Here is a 20,349-nt window from a genome sequence, read left to right as displayed (position 1 = left end):
AGACATATGTTGAACAAATCTAGAAGAAGCTAAGGACATTTTTCCATCATATGGGCATTCTTCATATAAAAGCTAATGACTTAGGTAATAGTTAAGACAACCATCCATCATAATTTTCCTGGGATAGCCCAGTTTATACTGTTTGATCTGGTGCCCCTTCCAGTTAGTATCCCCTTTTACTCTCAAAAGTGTCCTTATCTGAGCAAAAATAATTACATGGTTATCCTACTCATAAAGAAGATACATACATTTCTTCTTATTCAAGCATGCCAACCAAGCTTTGGAGGATTTTAGCCGAGTGGGTGTGGAAAAAGTGACAGCCATAATTAATTGTAACACCTGCTGGCCAGCACTGCAAGTGAACTCTTTCAAACAGGCAATTCTTTAGCCAAGGAGCACAGTCATTGTTGAAGTACATGCCACAAGCTTCATATATCTAGCTTTAGAACTCAAATCCCCACCAGGTCACCTGCACAATCTCCAGCCCCTATGAGAATGTTCACGTGATGAGTGGGCACAGCACATTCTTCTCTGCAAGCCCTTTGTCTGAAAAACTGAGACCCAAACCCAAGACTCTAGTCAAAAGAGAGGGCAGAAAACAAAGGCTCTTCTATTATCCTCGTGGCCCAGAGGGCTTGGAAACTAGGAGAATGTGGAGTCAAGTCTTCACAACGACACATGTGTTTTGGTCTCTCAGTAAATTCCAAGAACTTGACCAAACACTAGATCTTGAAACTTTCATTCATATCTGCAAAAGCCATGCACCCATCAGGTCTGCAAACAGAATTTTGTTGAAGCTGCTCTCCCAAATCATAGGAATTGTCCCAATTCATGCCAGCCCTAGGTAAACAGGCACATTCTTATTGTGCTCAAAGACAATAATAACCTGGGATCAGAGCCAGAGTAGACACTTAATATGTCAAGGAAAAAACTATTTTATTTCTTATATGTATAAATAGATGACAAGCAACCAATTACATCAGTCTTTTGTCTTCCTTGCTATTTCTTTTTTCCTTATGCATTTTTTGGGTTTTTTGGGTTTGTTTTTTTTTAACCTTTCTTACCTTTGCATTTAACAAATTAAAGACTGAAACAAAGCCAGACTCAAAATTTGAAGTCAGGAGAGGGTGGTGAAGAAAATAGTGAAGATTCCTTAATACCTAGGGTGACCACATAATTTATCATCCAAACCAGGGCACTTTTAAATGTGAAAGGGGATGCATTTGATAATTCAGATAGGTCAACAGGAAAAAACCAGGACTACTGCAGGCTAACCAGAGGGTGTAGTCACCCTTCTAATCCCTCATACATTTTCTCACACAAAAGACATCCTGTGTGTAAAGAAGCAATTCTGCCTCTGCTACATCAACCGAACTTCAAATATAGTCCTCTCTCTTTCAGGCCAGGCCTGGCTTTCCACAATGGAGCTGGAAATGTTTTCACTCCACCCTGCCATTCCCTATTCGTGCAAAACTGGCTCCATTTTTACTCAAGAAAGCAGGCAGCAACACACTAGAATGTGGATGCAGGCCAGGTGCCCAGTAAGCCCCAGGCCTGGTGCCTCGGGTTTCTCATAAAGGAATACTTCACAAGAAAGGAAGCAACCTGGTGAGAAGGTACACAGATACCAGCCACGGATTTAACAATCCGAATCTGAACGTTAGACCCTTTTGTTGATGCCAAGGCACACAATGAAACTGGACAGAGCCCTAAAGCTACCTCCCCAGCAGCACACATTCATCCAAGAAATGGCTGTGGCATCTGTCCTCAGCTACAGGTAACAGCCTTGGTTTCTTTGCCTTTTGCTGAGATCAGTGGTGCAGAAGGATTTGAAAAAAGTAAGAAAATATGTTTTTTTTTTCCCTCAAGATCACAGTTCCCACGTTAAACAGAGCCAGTGCTTACTTTTACCCCATACTTCCTGTTCAGGGGGGTCAAACATTGCTCATGTTCTTCATTAAATTTAGTCCTGTGGTTAGTGACTATTAATTCACTGGAATATTCTCCCTCACATGCATGCAGAGGGGAGACCAATTTTGCAATCTAGTTGGAATCTACAGCACAGAAGAATCTATGATGGTGGTAGGAGCAGAAAAGCTCCAGCTGGCTTATCTCAAATGTTCAGAATGACTGATTTCTTCAGGGACTCCATAGTCATTCAAAAAGATTCACTGCCCAAGGCTGTTCAATGCTGTGATGGAGGCAATGATAAAGCAAATGCCTTAGGCTGTTAAGCCTTATAAAAGTAGAGTACTACCCATAGCTGAGAGTCTCATGACAAATGCTGGGAGCCAGGGAACCACCTGTCACAGAGATGGTAGAAGAAACTCCTTTTGAATTCATGCAGATTGGACTAAGTCATTCCAGCTAGGAGACACTATGAGTCCAAGGGGCCATTTGTATACAACTGCTGTTTTCCCAGTGATACGATAATCTTAAATTCAAAGACGTTTTTGTTAATATAACTGTTTAAACTGCTTCACATAACCACAATTGAGGCCAAAATGGGCCGAAGGAATAATCAAAACAAACAGCTCAATAATGACTTTTTAAATGTTCAAAGAAAAAAGAAACTAACTGGTTAGGCTGCTGGATGATAAGGTTATAATGCCTCCTTTGGGAGATGAAAATTATGGCTTCCCCACCTGACCCCATCTCCCAACAGTGAAGTGGATAATTTCTGAAGAATACAATGACCCTTTATGCTGGGCTTCTCTTGTCTGCTAGGGATGCCATCTGTCTCCCACACTATATAAACAATCCCTGCAGGAATCTTCTGATGCCCAAACAGATTAGCAAACTCCAGATTTTCACACCATTAATAATATCCCCATCCAGATTAGGCTTCTTGCTTTAATAACTCCAAAGATAAGCCTAATAACTGATCCTTTTTGTTTACAGGTAATGTGAGTGTCATTTTAAAGATAACCTCTCAGAACACACAGCCATCTGTTGGAGGGGGAGCGGGTGGAGCTCTCTCTAGGCAACAGAAGAAATGAGCCCTTGAGGGAACAGGAGAAATAGTAAAATGAAAATCATACTTATGAGACAAATGAAAACATGAAATTTCACCAGGTCTAATAGAGGACTCTAATAATTACATTAAAATCTTTTTCTTCCAAATGACAAACTAGAAAACTATTCAAAAAAAGACAAGTTTCACACTTTGACAAAGGCATACGTACAATGAGAATTCAGAGTTTGCTTGACTCTAGGACGGTGAAAGCAGAAACCGTACTGGGAAGGCTAAAGGCCCCCGGGAAGTTTGCCTACCGTTCACCTCTACCTACGAGGATTGCTGACGCTTGCCTTCTCCAAGTTTATTATCGATTGATCCCCTGTAACTCTGTGAGCTCTCTGTATTGTCTCCAAAGACTTCCAACTCTAAAAGAAATAAATGTACCTGTAAAGCTGTTCCTAAATTAATAATAATCAAGGAAAAACACCTGAGCTCTGCTAATAGCGGAAAACACAAGGCATGGAAGAGCCAGACCTCTGCAGTTGCACGTCCTCGGAAACGTCTACGTCTAAATCTGCAGCCCCAGTTTCCTCCAGGCCCCAAGCCCCCGTAGAGGATGTTCACAACACGTTCCAAACCAAAAAGGAAATGAAGTCTCCGCTCCCTCAAGTGACGCTCAAATGGACCCAAAAGTCTCAGCTCCCCGGGAGAACCAAACCTTGAAACACGTCCCAGTGCCTCTCACCCGCGTCTCTGGGCAGCGGAAGCCGAAATGTCAAATGAATGACCGCGCCGGGGCGAGAGGGAGGAAAACAAAGCCACCTCCCGCTGTCCGGTACCTGCGGCGCGAGGGCCGGGCCAGGGCCGCGCACTCACCTGGGGCTCGGCGCCCGCTGCCGCCGACTGCGGGTGGGGACGGGGCCGCCGGGCGACAGGGCGCCCCCGCAGTCGCCCGGACCCGCGGCCCCGGCGCCGTCCGGCCGGCCCGCGCACGCCGCGGGGAAAGCAGGCGACCGGGGGCGCCGCCGCGCGTAGCATGCAGCTCCTGGCTGCGGTGGCCGCTGCCACGGGGCCGAGGGACCCTACGCGGCCGTCTCCGACCCGGCGACTCCGAGGCAGCGACGAGAGACGCAGCGCGGAGCCGAGCGCGGCCGACGCGCCCCTCAGCGGCTCTTCCCGCCGCCTTCCGCAGCGGGCTGGGTCTCGGCTCGCCTTTGTGCTGGCATCCTCCTTCGCTCCCAACGACGCCCGGAGCTCCCCGGGCGGCTCCGCGCCGCCGCCCACCCCCGGGTTACGCCGCGCCCCCCGCGCGGCCCGCCGATTCTGTCGAGTCAGCAGCGGCGGCGGCGGCGGCAGTGGCGGGTACGCGCGAAGCCATATCTCCCGCCCGCTCTCGGGAGGGCGCCAGGGGTCTGGGCGTCCGGAGCAGGTTTACGGGCGAGCTCGGCGGTCCGGGCGCGGCGCGTCCCCGAGCGGCCCCGCAGCGCCTGGCTCCCCGCCGCTCCCTCTCCAGGCGTCGCCCGCGAGCCGCGCGCCGGCCCGCCCGCGTCGCCCTCTCTCGCCGCTCCCCGCGGGCTCGCCCGGCCTCCCTCGCGCTGCCACTTTCCTCTGGCCCAGCGTGCCCAGTGCCCGCCCTGGCCCTCGGGGGGCGAAGGGTGCGGGCCGCTCACCTCCCGCGGCGTCGGCGCCCCTCCCGCTGGAAGCCCGGGAGGCATCTGCCCGCACCTCCCTGCGGGGCGCTGGGCTGGGGGCTTCCTGCACGTCAGGAACCAGAGTGGGGGAGGCGGGAGGGGTGAGGGGAGAGGGCGGGAGGGACTGCCAGACCTTGGCCAGTTGGACCTTCCCGGGGAAGGTGTGGGAGAGCGGGGCGGATGCAGCTGGGCGAAGGACGAATGCCGAGGCTTTGGCGGAGCCCGAGCTGCTCTCCTTCTGCGACGCCGAAAGACATGAGGGTTCCGAGAGGCGCCGCGGAGGAGGAAGACCCTCTGAGGTCAAGCAGGCTGGACTCTTCCTAAATCCCCCCCGGAAGGCTGAATGGAGGAGTGTCATGCCTCGGTTTCCCCAACTGCAAGGGCAAGACGGTAATACTCGGGTCACCTACACGGGGTGTGGTCACGATTAAAAATGGATTATTGAAAGCCCTCCCAGCTACTTCGCCTAAAGAGGGCACTCAAATTAAAAATTACCGTATTAATACTTTCAGCTTTCTGTTTACTTCTTTTGTAGCATCTTCATTGACTCAGTCCCACTTAGGGGAAAGAGTAAAAACGCTGACATATAAGACGATTACCCACTATGCGTGATTATCTATCTGGATAAGGGAAAGATTTACTCGATTTTACAGTTTAACTACAACCATAGGAAAGAAGTCCCAAAACATTTTTTCCACAAATAATGGGTATCCTTATTTACGGTTTTTTGAGTATGTACTTTCAGTATTATCCATTTCTCTGATAACAGCTATTCATTTTTCCTTTGGGAACTACCCCTCCCCCCTTGCCCACGAGTCTCTGTGGTTCCAGGATACTGACACCTCCCACCCTCACTCCCCAGAACTGGCCAGTCTTCATATTCCAGACCGCAGTGATTGGTTCTGGGATAGGCATATTGATCCAGGAACTCAATCTGGGGTTTTTGCTGAATCAGTTCAGAAAAAGAAGCCCTTCAAACTAGAATAACTTATTTGGAAGGATATAAGCCAGTGATAAATACCACCAATGCCTATAAATGAAGTCAAGTCAACTTCAAGAGAAGGAAAACTGTGGGAGAGGGGATGATATCTTTTGAGACTTAGGAGGCAAATGTATCTGAAGTGAACTCTACCCCCGAAGGCAAAAATCCCCCTCCTCTCCTCAAGGCAGTTTCAGTTGTGTTCTGTCACATGTCACAAAAAGCCCTGACTCATTATTCCTCTGGATCTTTCCATCCCAGGCATCATTGCTAGGCTACTCCAGTGAATTGATGAACAACCCCCCCACGCCCCCCCAACACACACACACAAAAGAAAAAAAATGGTCCTATTCTTGTACTTGCTGGAAGAGTAGGGATCCCGAAAGATCCCACATGATGTTCTCTTTCTACAACTTGCTCTAGACTCAGCAACCCCACAACTGCAACCCTTAACCTCCTGTGTTGATTAAGCGCTGTCTTACAATCTGGCTTTAAACAAAAAAGCATAAAATTAAATAGAGCTAAAATGGATCATTATTGCTGCCCTTAGGTTTAAAAAACAAAACCTTTTTCTCTCACCGTAAAAGCAGTCCCATATATCCTTAAAAAACTACAAATACAACTACCATATGAGCCAGCAATCCCACTACTGGGCATATACCCTGAGAAAACCATAATTCAAAAAGAGTCATGTACCACAATGTTCAATGCAGCACTATTTAGAATAGCCCAGAGATGGAAACAACCTAAGTGTCCATCATCGGATGAATGGATAAAGAAGATGTGGCACATATATACAACGGAATATTACTCAACCATAAAAAGAAACGAAATTGAGCTATTTGTAATGAGGTAGATGGACCTAGAGTCTGTCATACAGAGTGAAGTAAGTCAGAAAGAGAAAGACAAATACCGTATGCTAACACATATATATGGAATCTAAGAAAAAATGTCATGAAGAACCTAGGGGTAAGACAGGAATAAAGACACAGACCTACTAGAGAATGGACTTGAGGCTATGGGGAGGGGGAATGGTAAGCTGTGACAAAGCGAAAGAGTGGCATGGACATATATACACTACCAAACGTAAGGTAGATAGCTAGTGGGAAGCAGCTGCATAGCACAGGGAGATCAGCTCAGTGCTTTGTGACCACCTAGAGGGGTGGGATAGGGAGGGTGGGAGGGAGGGAGATGCAAGAGGGAAGAGATATGGGAACATATGTATATGTATAACTGATTCACTTTGTTATAAAGCAGAAACTAACACACCATTGTAAAGCAATTATACTCCAATAAAGATGTTAAAAAATAAAAAACTGTGTATCGGGCATTAAACATGAGGCTGAGGCTTCAAATAAGGTTAATAGCAAAGTCATCTTAAAATCTCAGACTTGCCAAAGTGTGTAAAGGTTAGGTTCTTTCATACCACACTCCCCATCCCTGTCACTACCACTCCCCAAACTGGGGCCTCCACTTCACAGGATCCCTGACTGGTTCTCACTTAGCCTCTTCCTGAGCTGTTCCTGTGAAGAAAACTCAGTATTTCATTAGCTGGTCAATTCTACATTTAAACTGGCCTAACATTAGACAGTGATTCCTTATATTGAGTTGAAATACTTCTTTCACCTCACAGGACTACAAGGACTAAAGACAGACTTGGGAAGCCCTTGAATTTTCTCTTCCAAAATCTTTGCATGGCCCTTAGCTGTTTATCATAAGGCAGAGTCCCGACCCTTCATCATCCTCCATTACCTCCTTTCTATGAGCGTGCTCACCTTTGAGCACTCCTCCAGAAGCATAGCATTCAAAGCTAAACCCAAAGGCAGATTCCAGGAAACTTAAAGTTCAAGCCTCTTCCAGCACCACAAGAGGGGTCCTAGAAGTGTATTCATGTGGTATTATGTTTCTGTAAAAGTTTTGGAAGTAAAATATTTTCATCTTAAAAGATTGCTGTCTCTGTGTACTCTAACTTCCCTTCAGTCATAATTTCCCTTGTGTCCAGAAGCACTGAAGTGATTGCTGGCATTTTGGGGATCTGGCTAAGGGGAAGCTGAGTTAGTTAAATGGAAAAAATGTATGTGGTTCATGGGCATTACAGCCCACTGGAACAGTAGCATCTATTCTGACTGCTTGAAGGCCTACCGTCACCCGGGTCACTTGGTATTGTGACAGGAAGGTGGATGGCCAGAGACCAATCAGCAAATGAATGCTTTGGGACTCAGCACAGAAGCATGTAGGCAATGGGGTAATGTTTGAAATGTAAGGATCCAGAACTAGAATTGGAAAATCCTCTCACATCTTATTCTGTATATGTAAAAGAAATTTGGTACAGATTTTCCCAAATTTGACCACTATCTTAAAAAATGTATGTAACTTTCCCAATAATGAGTTGTAGACTGGAAAGAAACTCTTCTAAACTACCAATAATAAAAATAAATTTCAATCAACTCCACTAGTGGAAAGACTGAACTATCTATTAACTCTATAGAACAAAATGTAACAAAATCATTTTCATGTGAAGAAGAAATCAAAGAGTATGCAGTCAAAAGATGTAGGAAAAAGTATTGTTAAAGCTATACTAGGCAGTTAATTAATTTAAAACATCAAGATACTTTTCTGAATTTGGTGATGTCTGGTTCTTGTGAATTTTTTAATTTGTCATTGGTTGTGACTTTTATTCTAAATAAATACTTTTTGTACCTTCTTTTATACTTGTGGGGTTTTTTCTTAAAGAAGCCTCTGTATTGTGTAATCTTCAGACTCCACAAAATGTGGATCTATCCCCTGTTGAACCTGATACTCTGAATATAGTCTAATCAGTGTAGCATTCAGGGAGTGGGAGCTTCCAATGGAAGAAATAACTAAGCACAATAATAGCTGAGACGTCCATTACTGTCCTATTTCATCTATCAAGCATCATAGAGAAATGAATGACTAGTTACAACTAGGGAATTTAGGGCATGACTGAAGAATGTCCGTTTGAACACACAAAAAAGAAAATTTCTTAAATGTATTACAACTTTTCTCACTTTTTAAAGAAAGTATACCAAACCTAACTGATTCATCATTTTCATAGTGGCTGTAATTTATTTACTATGCTATGATTCCGTGATACCCTTAGGACCCATCTAGGCATAAATGTTTTTGCCTCTACACTAAATGGCCTCAGGCTCCTATGGTTTTCATTGTTGCTGTTGTACTTTAAAAGTAACTTTTTCCTTTGAACCTGGTATTTTTCCTATAACCTTTTCTTTTCTTGATAATCTTTCTTGTCTCACTTTAAGTTCCTGTTTATGGTCTGGTATGGAATTGATCAACTATATAAACATTCTCATTAGAACTCTGTTTAAAATGCCTTGTGGGAGGGGGGAGGTTCAGTGAATAATATGTGTGAGCTTTAGTGCATGCATTTCATGGTATCTGTTGTGGTTGCTTGGAATCCTTTCTTATTTTCTTCCAATTTCTCACTCACTAGTAATGGTAAGAAGCCCTGGATTCTCCTTTTCACATATTCTCTAAGTAAATATTTAATAACCATTTACTATGAGCCAGGCATTCTTCTAAGTGTTAAGGATACAGAAGTAAATGGAACAGAAAAAAAATCCCTGCCCTTGTGAAGCTTATATTCTGATAGAATAGGGAAGGAGAGGTCAAATAATAAGTTGTGGCAGAAAATGTTAGTGTTTACAATAGCCATATGTTCCTATATGTTTTCCAGTCTCCTTTGCATTTAGGATAGCTGTGTGACTACTTCTGGCGAATAGAATTTAAGCAGCAATGATGGGTATCACTTCTAACAGTGGAGCTAAAAATCCAATGTGACTTCTTTCCTTCTCTTCACCTTCCCTGGATACCACAGAGGCCACCTGTTGAAATGGTGTCATCCCAAGATGGAAGGAGGCTGCATCACTGAGCCATCACTTGGAGGAAAGCTAACTGATATAAGACTGTGATGAGAGCAAGAAGTAAAGTGTTAAGCTACTTATTTGTTACAGCAGCCAGTATTAATGATCCTGACTAGGGACTTCCCTGGTGGTCCAGTGGTAAAGAATCTGCCTTCCAATGCAGGGGACATGGGTTCGATCCCTGGTCAGGGAGCTAGGTTCCCACATGTCGTGGGGCAGCTAAGCCCACACCCCACAGCTACTGAGCTCGCGCTTCTCGACTAGAGAGAAAACCCGCACACCACAACTAGAGAGAAGCCCATGCACCACAGGGAAAGATCCTGCACGTGTCAACGAAGATCCTGCGTGCCACAACTAAGACCCAACGCAGCCAAAAAATAAATAAATAAATAAATAGATGATCCTGACTACAATGGAAATTAATACCTTGAAGCAGGGTATTGCTATAATTAAAACCTAAAATATGTGGCATTTACTTAGGAGTTAAGTAGCAAAAAACTAACATTGGAAGCTAGAAAGATGGTGATAATAGTATGCAGTGGCAAAACAATTAGTAAAATGTTACCATTATCACATAACTTATCTGGAGCCACTGAGTCAGCAGCAGTTAAGATAAGTGATCGGAAAGAATCAATTAGTAAGTGATAGAGACTACTGATTGCATATGGCAAAGTATCACAAAAAAGATACGAGTTGAGGAAAGAACTAACCAGTTTTCAAAAATAAATGAGAGATTACAGAAAGTCTAGAAATTTCATTCTTCACAGAGGTGGGTTGACAAAGCCCCAGTAAAATTCAGCCAGGGAAAAGATAACGTTTAAGGGTGTGGTTAGATAGGTTCAAGGTTACCATTAAGTTGAGGAACGTTTAGTCTTATATTTACAAAAACACTGGGTATAGTTACTGGCACACGTAACTGACTGGAAGAAAAAGATCAGAAACCTATTTATTTGTTTTTTTATTTTTTTAATGTTATTATGATTTTATTTATTTATTTTTAACACCTTTATTGGAGTACAATTGCTTTACAATGCTGTGTTCGTTTCTGCTTTATAATAAAGTGAATCAGCTATACATGTACATGTATCCCCATATCTCCTCCCTCTTGCGTCTCCCTCCCACTCTCCCTATCCCACCCCTCTAGGTGGTCACAAAGCACCGAGCTGATCTCCCTGTGCTATGCTGCTGCTTCCTACTAGCTATCTATTTTACCTTTGGTAGTGTATATACATCCATGCCACTCTCTCACTTCGTCCCAGTTTACCCTTCCCCCTCCCCGTATCCTCAAGTCCATTCTCTATGTCTGCGTCTTTATTCCTGTCCTGCCCCTAGGTTCTTCAGAACCATTTTTTTTAGATTCCATATATATGTGTTAGTATACAGTATTTGTTTTTCTCTTTCTGACTTACTTAACTCTGTATGATGGACTCTAGGTCCCTCCACCTCACTACAAATAACTCAATTTCATTTCTTTTTATGGGTGAGTAATATTCCATTGTATATATGTGCCATATCTTCTTTATCCATTCATCTGTTGATGGACACTTAGGTTGCTTCCATGTCCTGGCTATTGTAAATAGAGCTGCAATGAACATTTTGGTACATGACTCTTTTTGAATTATGGTTTTCTAAGGGTATATGCCCAGCAGTGGGATTGCTGGGTCGTATTGTAGTTCTATTTATAGTTTTTTAAGGAACCTCTATACTGATCTCCATAGTGGCTGTATCAATTTATATTCCCACCAACAGTGCAAGAGGGTTCCCTTTTCTCCACACCCTCTCCAGCATTTATTGTTTGTAGATTTTTTTGATGATGGCCATTCTGATTGGTGTGAGGTGATACCTCATTGTAGTTTTGATTTGCATTTCTTTAATGATTAGTGATGTTGAGCATCCTTTCACGTGTTTGTTGGCAATCTGTATATATCTTCTTTGGAGAAATGTCTATTTAGGCCTTCTGCCCATTTTTGGATTGGGTTGTTTGTTTTTTTGATATTGAGTTGCATTAGCTGCTTGTAAATTTTGGAGGTTAATCCTTTGTCAGTTGCTTCGTTTGCACATGTTTTCTCCCATTCTGAGGGCTGTCTTTTCATCTTGTTTATGGTTTCCTTTGCTATACAAAAGCTTTTAAGTTTCATTAGGTCCCATTTGTTTATTTTTATTTCCATTTCTTTAGGAGGTGGGTCAAAAAGGATCTTGCTCTGATTTATGTCATAGAATGTTCTGCCTGTGTTTTCCTCTAAGAGTTTTATAGTGTCTGGCTTTACATTTAGGTCTTTAATCCATTTTGAGTTTGTTTTTGTGTATGGTGTTAGGGAGTATGCTAATTTCATTCTTTTACATATAGCTGTCCAGTTTTCCCAGCACCACTTATTGAAGAGGCTATCGTTTCCCCATTGTGTATTCTTGCCTACCTTATCAAAAATAAGGTGACCATGTTCATGGGTTTATCTCTGGGCTTTCTATCCTGTTGCATGATCTATATTTCTGTTTTTGTGCCAGTACAATAGTGTCTTGATTACTGTAGCTTTGCAGTACAGTCTGAAGTCCAGGAGCCTGATTCCTCCAGCTCCGTTTATCTGTCTCAAGATTGCTTTGGTTATTTGGGGTCTTTTGTGTTTACATACAAATTGTGAAATTTTTTGCTTTGGTTCTGTGAAACATGCCATTGGTGGTTTGATAGGGATTGCATCGAATCTGTAGATTGCTTTGGGTAGTTTGGTCATTTTCACAATGCTGATTCTTCCAGTCCAACAACATGGGATAGCTCTCCATCTGTTTGTATACTCCTTAATTTCTTTCATCAGTGTGTTACAGTTTTCTGCATACAATTCTTTTGTCTCCTTAGGTAGGTTTCTTCCTAAGTATTTTATTCTTTCTGTTGCAATGGTAAACGGGAGTGTTTCCTTAACTTTTCTTTCAGATTTTTCGTCATTAGTGTACACCAATGCAAGAGATTTCTGTGCATTAATTTTGTATCCTGCTACTTTACCAAATTTGTTGATTAGCTCTAGTAGTTTTCTGGTAGCATCTTTAGGATTTTCTATATGTAGTAACAATGTCATCTGCAAACAGTGACAACTTCTTCATTTCTGATTTGGATTCCTTCTATTTCTTTTGCTTCTCTGTTTGCTGTGACTAAAATTTCCAAAACTACGTGGAATAATAGGGGTGAGAGTGGACAACCTTGTCTTGTTCCTGATTTTAGAGGAAATTGTTTCAGTTTTTCACCATTGAGAACAATGTTGGCCGTGGGTTTGTCATATATGGCCTTGATTATGTTGAGGTAAGTTCCCTCTATGCCTACTTTCTGGAGGGTTTTTATCATAACTGGGTGTTGAATTTTGTCAAAAGCTTTTTCTGCATCTATTGAGATGATCATATGCTTTTTCTTCTTCAGTTTAATATGTTTTATCACATTGATTGATTTGCGTATATTGAAGAATCCTTGCATTCCTGGGATAAATCCCACTTGTTCATGGTGTATGATCCTTTTAACGTGCTGTTGGATTCTGTTTGCTAGTATTTTGTTGAGGATTTTTGCATCTATATTCATCAGTGATATTGGCCTGTAGTTTTCTTGCTTTGTAACATCCTTTTCAGGTTTTGGTATCAGGGTTATGGTGGCCTCGTAGAACGAGTTTGGGAGTGTTCCTCCCTCTGCTGTATTTTGGAAGAGTTTAAGAAGGATAGGTGTTAGCTCTTCTCTAAATGTTTGATGGAATTCGCCTGTGAAGCCATCTGGTCCTGGGCTTTTGTTTGTTGGAAGATTTTTAATCACAGTGTCAATTTCAGTGCTTGTGATTGGTCTGTTCATATTTTCTATTTCTTCCTGGTTCAGTCTCAGAAGGTTGTGGTTTTCTGAGAATTTGTCCATTTCTTCCAGGTTGTCCATTTTATTGGCATATAGTTGCTTGTAGTAATCTCTCATGATCCTTTGTATTTCTGCAGTATCAGTTGTTACTTCTCCCTTTTCACTTCTAATTCTATTGATTTGAGTCTTCTCCCTTTTTTCCTTGATGAGTCTGGCTAATGGTTTATCAATTTTGTTGACCTCCTCAAAGAACCAGCTTTTAGTTTTACTGATCTTTGCTATTGTTTCCCTCATTTCTTTTTCATTTATTTCTGATCTGATCTTTATGATTTCTTTCCTTCTGCTAACTTTGGGGTTATTTTGTTCTTCCTTCTCTAATTGCTTTAGGTTTAAGGTTAGGTTGTTTATTTGAGATGTTTCTTGTTTCTTGAGGTAGGATTGTATTGCTATAAACTTCACTCTTAGAACTGCTTTTGCTGCACTCCATAGATTTTGGGTCGTCATTTTTTGTCATTTTTTTCTAGGTATTTTTTGATTTCCTCTTTGATTCCTTCAGTGATCTCTTGGTTATTTAGTTGTGTATTGTTTAGCCTCCATGTCTTTGTATTTCTTACAGATTTTTTCCTGTAATTGGTATCTAGTCTTATAGCGTTGTGGTCAGAAAAGATACTTGATATGATTTCAATTTTCTTAAATTTACCAGGGTTTGATTTGTGACCCAAGATATGATCTATTCTGAGGATGTTCCATGAGCACTTGAGAAGAAAGTGTATTCTGTTGTTTTTGCATGGAATGTTCTATAAATATCAGTTAAGTCTATCTTGTTTAATGTATCATGAAGCTTGTGTTTCCGTATTTATTTTCATTTTGGATGATCTGTCCATTGGTGAAAGTGGGGTGTTAAAAGTCCCCTACTGTGATTGTGTTGCTGTCAATTTCCCCTTTTATGGCTGTTAGCATTTGCCTTATGTATTGAGGTGCTCCTATGTTGGGTGCATAAATATTTACAATTGTTATATCTTCTCTTGGATTGATCAGTGGCGGGCTGCACAATCTCCCAGGAGGGGAAGTGTGGATAGTGACCTGTGCTTGCACACAGGATTCTTGGTGGCTGCAGCAGCAGCCTTAGCGTTTCATGCATGTCTCTGGTGTCCGTGCTGATAGCCATGGCTCGTGCCCATCTCTGGAGCTCGTTTAGGCGGTCCTCTGAACCCCCTCTCCTAGTGCACCCCGAAACAATGGTCTCTTGCCTCTTAGGCAGTTCCAGACTTTTTCCTGGACTCCCTCCTGGCTAGCTGTGGTGCACTAACCCCCTTCAGTCTGTGTTCACGCAGCCAGCCCCAGTCGTCTCCCTGTGATCTGACCTCTGAAGCTGGAGCCTCAGCTCCCAGCCCCCACCCGCCACGGCAGGTGAGCAGACAAGCCTCTTGGGCTGGTGAGTGCTGGTCGGCTCGGATCCTCTGTGCGTGAATCTCTCCGCTTTGCCCTCTGCACTCCTGTTGCTGTGCTCTCCTCTGTGGCTCCAAAGCTGCTCCCCGCCGCCCACTCCCCGTCTCTGCCAGTGAAGGGGTTTCCTAGTGTGTGGAAACTTTTCCTCCTCCACCATTCCCTCCCAGAAGTGCAGGTTCCGTCCCTATTCTCTTGTCTCTGTTTTTTCTTTTTTCTTTTGCCCTACCCAGGTACGTGGGGAGTTTCTTGCCTTTTGGGGAGTCTGAGGTCCTTTGCCTGTGTTCAGTAGGTGTTCTGTAGGAGTTGTTCCACACGTAGATGAATTTCTGATGTATTTGTGGGGAGGAAGGTGATCTCCATGTCTTACTCCTCTGCCATCTTGAAGGTCGAGACAGAAACCTATTTATTTTAGAAGAAATTATATTACCAAAGAAACTATTAGCCCACCCAGACTAAAAAGTTATTTATCAGTTTAAGTTTCAGAACAATTTTCCATGTGAGGAAGCAGGTTTTGAATGCTATACACACCCCACCAAGGAGATCCCTCAAGGGATCTCAAGGAGAGTAATGGGAAAGAAAGATCCTCACAGAGGAGAAAAAGGAAAGGATGGAGGTAGAGGGAACAATGTACAAGGGAGGTCCTCCCTGAGGGCAGAATCAGAATTTAATCATGAAACTTCCCAAACTGCCAGGGCAGGTGGGGATATATCACAGTGCCCGCTCACAGGGTTTCAGAATTACTCTGGACAAGAGACTGCTGTGTGTCTTCCATTCTTTTTTTTTCCCGAATGTGAGTATCTATTGTGGGTGTCCATTTTCTATTGGATTTCAGAGGAGGAAGATCTCTTGTCCTTTTGACCATGGGTTGCTATATACCCTAAGTTGCTATACCAGGAGTCACCACATCTGGACACATCTGATGGAGAGAACTGCACATCACCCAAAGATCTAGGGCAAATGACTGCATTTTCTTCCTTAGTGAAAAAAATGAATGTTTTTTTAAATATAGGAATGTATTGGTTTTATATTGTTGCATAACAAATTACCACAAACTTAGTGGCTTAACACAGCACACAGTTATTACCTGACAGTTTCTGTGGGTTGAAAATCTGGGCAAAGCTTAATTGGGATGTCTGCTCATGGTCTCACAAGGTGTCTGCTGGGTTACATTCTCATCTGAAGGCTTGACTGTGCAAAAATCTACTCACTCAATGTGTTGGAAAAATTCATTTCCTTATGGCTCTAGAACTAATGGCATCTTGTTTCTTCAAAGCTAGCAGGAGAATCTACCTTTCCAGTCTTCTAAGACAGAGTCTTATATGGTATACCTTAATCAATTGAGTAACATTCTATCATTTTTGCCATATTCTATTGGTTAGAAGCAAGTCACAGATCTCATCCACACTCAAGGAAAGATATTCTACAAGGGGACTTAGCTCATTGTCTGCCACAGGGAAAAGGGCAACAAATAGATATTTGGTGACCAGAGGGCAAATATATTGGTTTTTACCAATCACTATGTGCTTCTGTATTTTCCAGGCTGCCTTATGATTAAGTGGCCACGTGACTAGTTCTATACAATGAAATGTGAGCAGAACTAATGTTGGTCATTTCTAGACTAGATGATTAATTATACAACGTACCTTCCTTATCTCCTCTTCTCCCTTCCCTAGACCATGAAGGCTTCATGTTGAAAGATGGCAGCATTACAACATAAAAGAAGTCTGGCTTTCTGAGCAGTGCTTGGAGACAAGCCACCCAGGAGAACAGCACCTATGTCCAGGCCAGGACAGGAGTAAGAAATAAACACTTCTCATGTTAAGGCACTCATATCTGGGAGTTATTTGTACGGAAGGTTTGAAGGGGTTGGAATATTATATAGGGGAGGAAGACAACCTCCGTGAGAAAATGACTTAAATAAGGATCTGATAGCAGTAAAGGCTCAGCCACTCAAGCATTTCAGGGAAGAACATTCCAGGAAGAAGGAACAGTAAGTATAGAGGTGCTGAAATGGGAGATGGATAAATAGTATCTTACTGTATCAGAGGCTATGTTGATAATCACCTTGTTTTTAAGATATTTTACAGTAGTGTTTCCCCATCCCAAAATTATTTTGTTTAATACATTATTATGAGCTTCATTCATAGAATTGAGTGTTTCAGGGACTAATATAAAATGTGAGTGTAAAATGTGAATAAATTTGTGATTCCATTGCAAAGATATTATTATCATTAATACCTCTATATTTCTTTATTTTGTCCTTGATTTGATCTTTTCCTCTTGGTAACAAAAATCTTGTTTGGGATTTAAGAAAGAAATCCTACCTGGTAAAATTAGTCTGATAAGTTTAAAGAGTCTCTTTAGATTAATTCTGTCTTTTTAACTTAGAAAAGCTCAGTTTCCCAGATTCTTCCCCCCACACCCAGGATAGTGCCCGTGAAAAGAGGTGGCAGTGGAGGCTTATGTGATCATGTGTCAGCAGCTGGGGAGCTGGATCCATGGCATCCTCTGGATCTATGTTGGCCTCTCATGGGGAGTGGCCATCTGGACTGCCTGGGTTGTGGAAAGCCAACTGGTCCCACCTCTGGGTATTCAGCTGATGGAGTCTGCTGAAGCCTCTGGCTACTGTGACTCATCATCTGATCTCTCAGGTTCTGGTAGGGCCAGCATTGCTCCCTGGCTGATTGGGCCTCCTCCCAGTTGCTGCTGCCGCTATAGATGCTTCTAAATGTCTGTCATATGTGCTATCTACTCCATGGCCTAGGCTACGCCTCCCTTGGGCTCTACCATGGAATCACCTCATCTTTCATCACTGCTGGCCCTATGACAGTCATTCTATTCTCAGTGCAGCTGCTTTCATGTTCCTCATCAGCATGTGGTTAGTTCTGAGGCCTATCCACAACAAGGAAACTGAGGTAGACTCAGTAAGGTTAAACTCAGGGTTTCCCTCTGTCTAACTACACTGTACCCCTGAACTTACTTTTTTTTTTTTTTTTTTCCATACGCGGGCCTCTCACTGTTGTGGCCTCTCCCGTTGCGGAGCACAGGCTCCAGACGCGCAGGCTCAGCGGCCATGGCTCACGGGCCTAGCCGCTCCACGGCATGTGGGATCTTCCCGGACCAGGGCACGAACTCGTGCCCCCTGCATCGGCAGGTGGACTCTCAACCACTGCGCCACCAGGGAAGCCCCCCCGAACTTACTTTGATGCAGCTGCCCTCAGGTTGGTGCCTGAGCAACCTGTGAGGCAATCTCCTTACTAAACCTTAAATATAAATTGAAGAAGATTCTGGGAAGATAGTGGAGTAGGAAGCACCAGGAATCTGTCTCCCCACCTAGCCAATGACTGCACTATCAGAATCTGTCTGATGTAACTATTTTAGAGCACTGGAGTCTGTTGAAGGCTTGAAACCTCCAGGGGAGACTTGGATGGCAAATTGTGGTTAATTTTGGCCAATTTTAGCTCTTAGCACAGTAGCAGCTACCCAACTCCCACACCCAGCCATGTGTCTGGCAGCTATATACATGTTCTTAGAGCAGCTTGCACACAGCTTACAGGAAACAGGGTGGTCAAAAAAGACTATGTCTTCCAAATATCAGGGATCTATACTCTGATCACTGATTGCTGCTTCTGATCACAGAGGTACAGACAAAGAGGTGGGTAGCCATTGTTGCTGTACCTACCCTCTCCTTGATGCAAGCCCCTCCCCATCCAGCTGAAGTGATTTCCAGGGGATTTAAAGAGCTGGTACCGTTTTCCCCCTTCATTTTTCATTTTCTTCCCTTTTAGGAGGCAGACATTAAAGACTAGGGCATTCAAAAACTACTGCCTTTATGGAGAAAATTAGAAGCTGACTGTGTATTCCCAGGGAAAGGCTCAGAAAAGACCTGCGAAGACCTTAAGTTACATCTCGGTCTGATCCTTGGCACAGAGACAGCCTGCAACAATATAAATATAAATATAAATATAAATACAACAAACCCTGGAAAGGGAGAGAATCTGATTTCTAGAGTTACCACATTATTAGATTCAAATGTTCAAGGTTAAACAAAAAATCACAAGGTATACAAAGAAACAGGAATGTATAGCCCACTCAAAAGAAAAAATAAATCAACAGAAACTGTTCCTTTAAAAGATCTAATGGCAAATATACTAGACAAAGTTTTCAAAACAACTGTCTTAAAGATGTTCAAAGAACTAAAGGAAGATGTAAAGAAAGTCAAGAAAATGATTTGTGAACAAAATGGAAATATCAATATCAATAAAGAGATAGAAAACCTGGGGAAAAAAAGAAATCCTGGAGCTGAAAAGTACAAAAGCTAAAATGAAAAATTGGCTAGAGGGATTCAAAGGCAGATTGGAGCAGGCAGAAGAAAGAATTAGCAAACTTGAAAATATGACAACGGAAATTATTGAGTCTGAGGAATAGAAAGAGAAAAGATTGAAGAAACATAAACAGAGCCTAAGGAATCAGTAGGATACCATCAAACAAACCAACATATGCATTGTGGGAGTCCCAGAAGAAGAAGAGGGAGAAAACGGGGCAGAGAAAATATCTGAAGAAATAATGGCTGAAAACTCCCAAGTAAGATGAAATGCATGAATATAAACACCCAAGAAGCCCAACAAAGTCCAAGCAAGATCAACTCAAAAAGAAACCTACACCAAGATACATTATAATCAAATTATCAAAAATCAAAGAGAAAATCTTGAAAGCAGCAAGAGAAAAGCAAATAATCACATATCAGCTATTCTCAGATTAATCCTAAGATTATCAGCAGATTCCTCACCAGAAATTTTGGAGACCAGTAGAGAGTGGACTAATATATTCAAGATGTTAAAAGAAAAAAAAAAAACCTGCCAGCTAAGAATTCTATATCCAGCAAAACTGTCCTTCAAAAATGAGGGAGAAATTAAGACATTCTCAGATAAACAAAAGTTGAGGGAGTCGGTGACCACTAGACCTGTCATGCAAGTGAAATGAAAGGACACTCAACAGTAACTTGAAGCCATATAGAGAAATAAGATATCAATAAAGGCAAGTAAATGAGTAATTATAAAAGCTAATATTATTGTAACAATTGTTTGACACTGCACTTTTTGTTTTCTACTTGATTTAAGAGACTAATACATTTAAAGAAAAAAATTAATGAAACAGCTAGTATTATTGTAACTTTGTTTTCTATATAATTTAAGAGACTAATGCATTTAAAAGAACTATCAGTTTATGTTTTGGAGCACACAGTGCATAAAGATGTAATTCTATGACATAAACAACCTAATGTGGTGGGAATAGAACTGTAAAGGAGCAGAGTTTTTGTTATGTTATTAAAGTTTTAAATTTTTGTGCATCAAAATACCCTATGAAGAGAGTAAAAAGGCAACACACAGAATGGGAGAAAATATTTGCAAGTCATATCTATGATAAGGGACCAATACCCAGAATATAGACAGAACTCCTAAAACTCAACAACAACAACAGAAAAAAAAAAAAAAAAAAAACCTAATTCACAAATGGGCAAAGGACTTGAATAGACATTTCTCCACAGAAGA

General features: G+C 42.4%; 1 protein-coding gene across 1 annotated transcript in view; it reads right to left on the bottom strand.

Moving 5' to 3' along the window:
* The window catches only part of HECW2 (HECT, C2 and WW domain containing E3 ubiquitin protein ligase 2), a 411,404-nt gene extending 407,470 nt beyond the window's left edge, over window positions 1-3,934 (bottom strand). The window contains exon 1 of the mRNA XM_060016380.1: window positions 3,836-3,934. The gene's annotated coding sequence lies outside the window, so the exon portion shown is untranslated. The remainder of the gene's footprint in view (window positions 1-3,835) is intronic.
* Between the last annotated feature and the right edge of the window lie 16,415 nt (window positions 3,935-20,349).

The sequence above is a fragment of the Delphinus delphis genome, chromosome 7 (genome assembly GCF_949987515.2).
Source record: "Delphinus delphis chromosome 7, mDelDel1.2, whole genome shotgun sequence".
In the NCBI taxonomy this organism is placed as follows: domain Eukaryota; kingdom Metazoa; phylum Chordata; class Mammalia; order Artiodactyla; family Delphinidae; genus Delphinus; species Delphinus delphis.
This window is presented reverse-complemented; position numbering and strand designations above follow the sequence as displayed.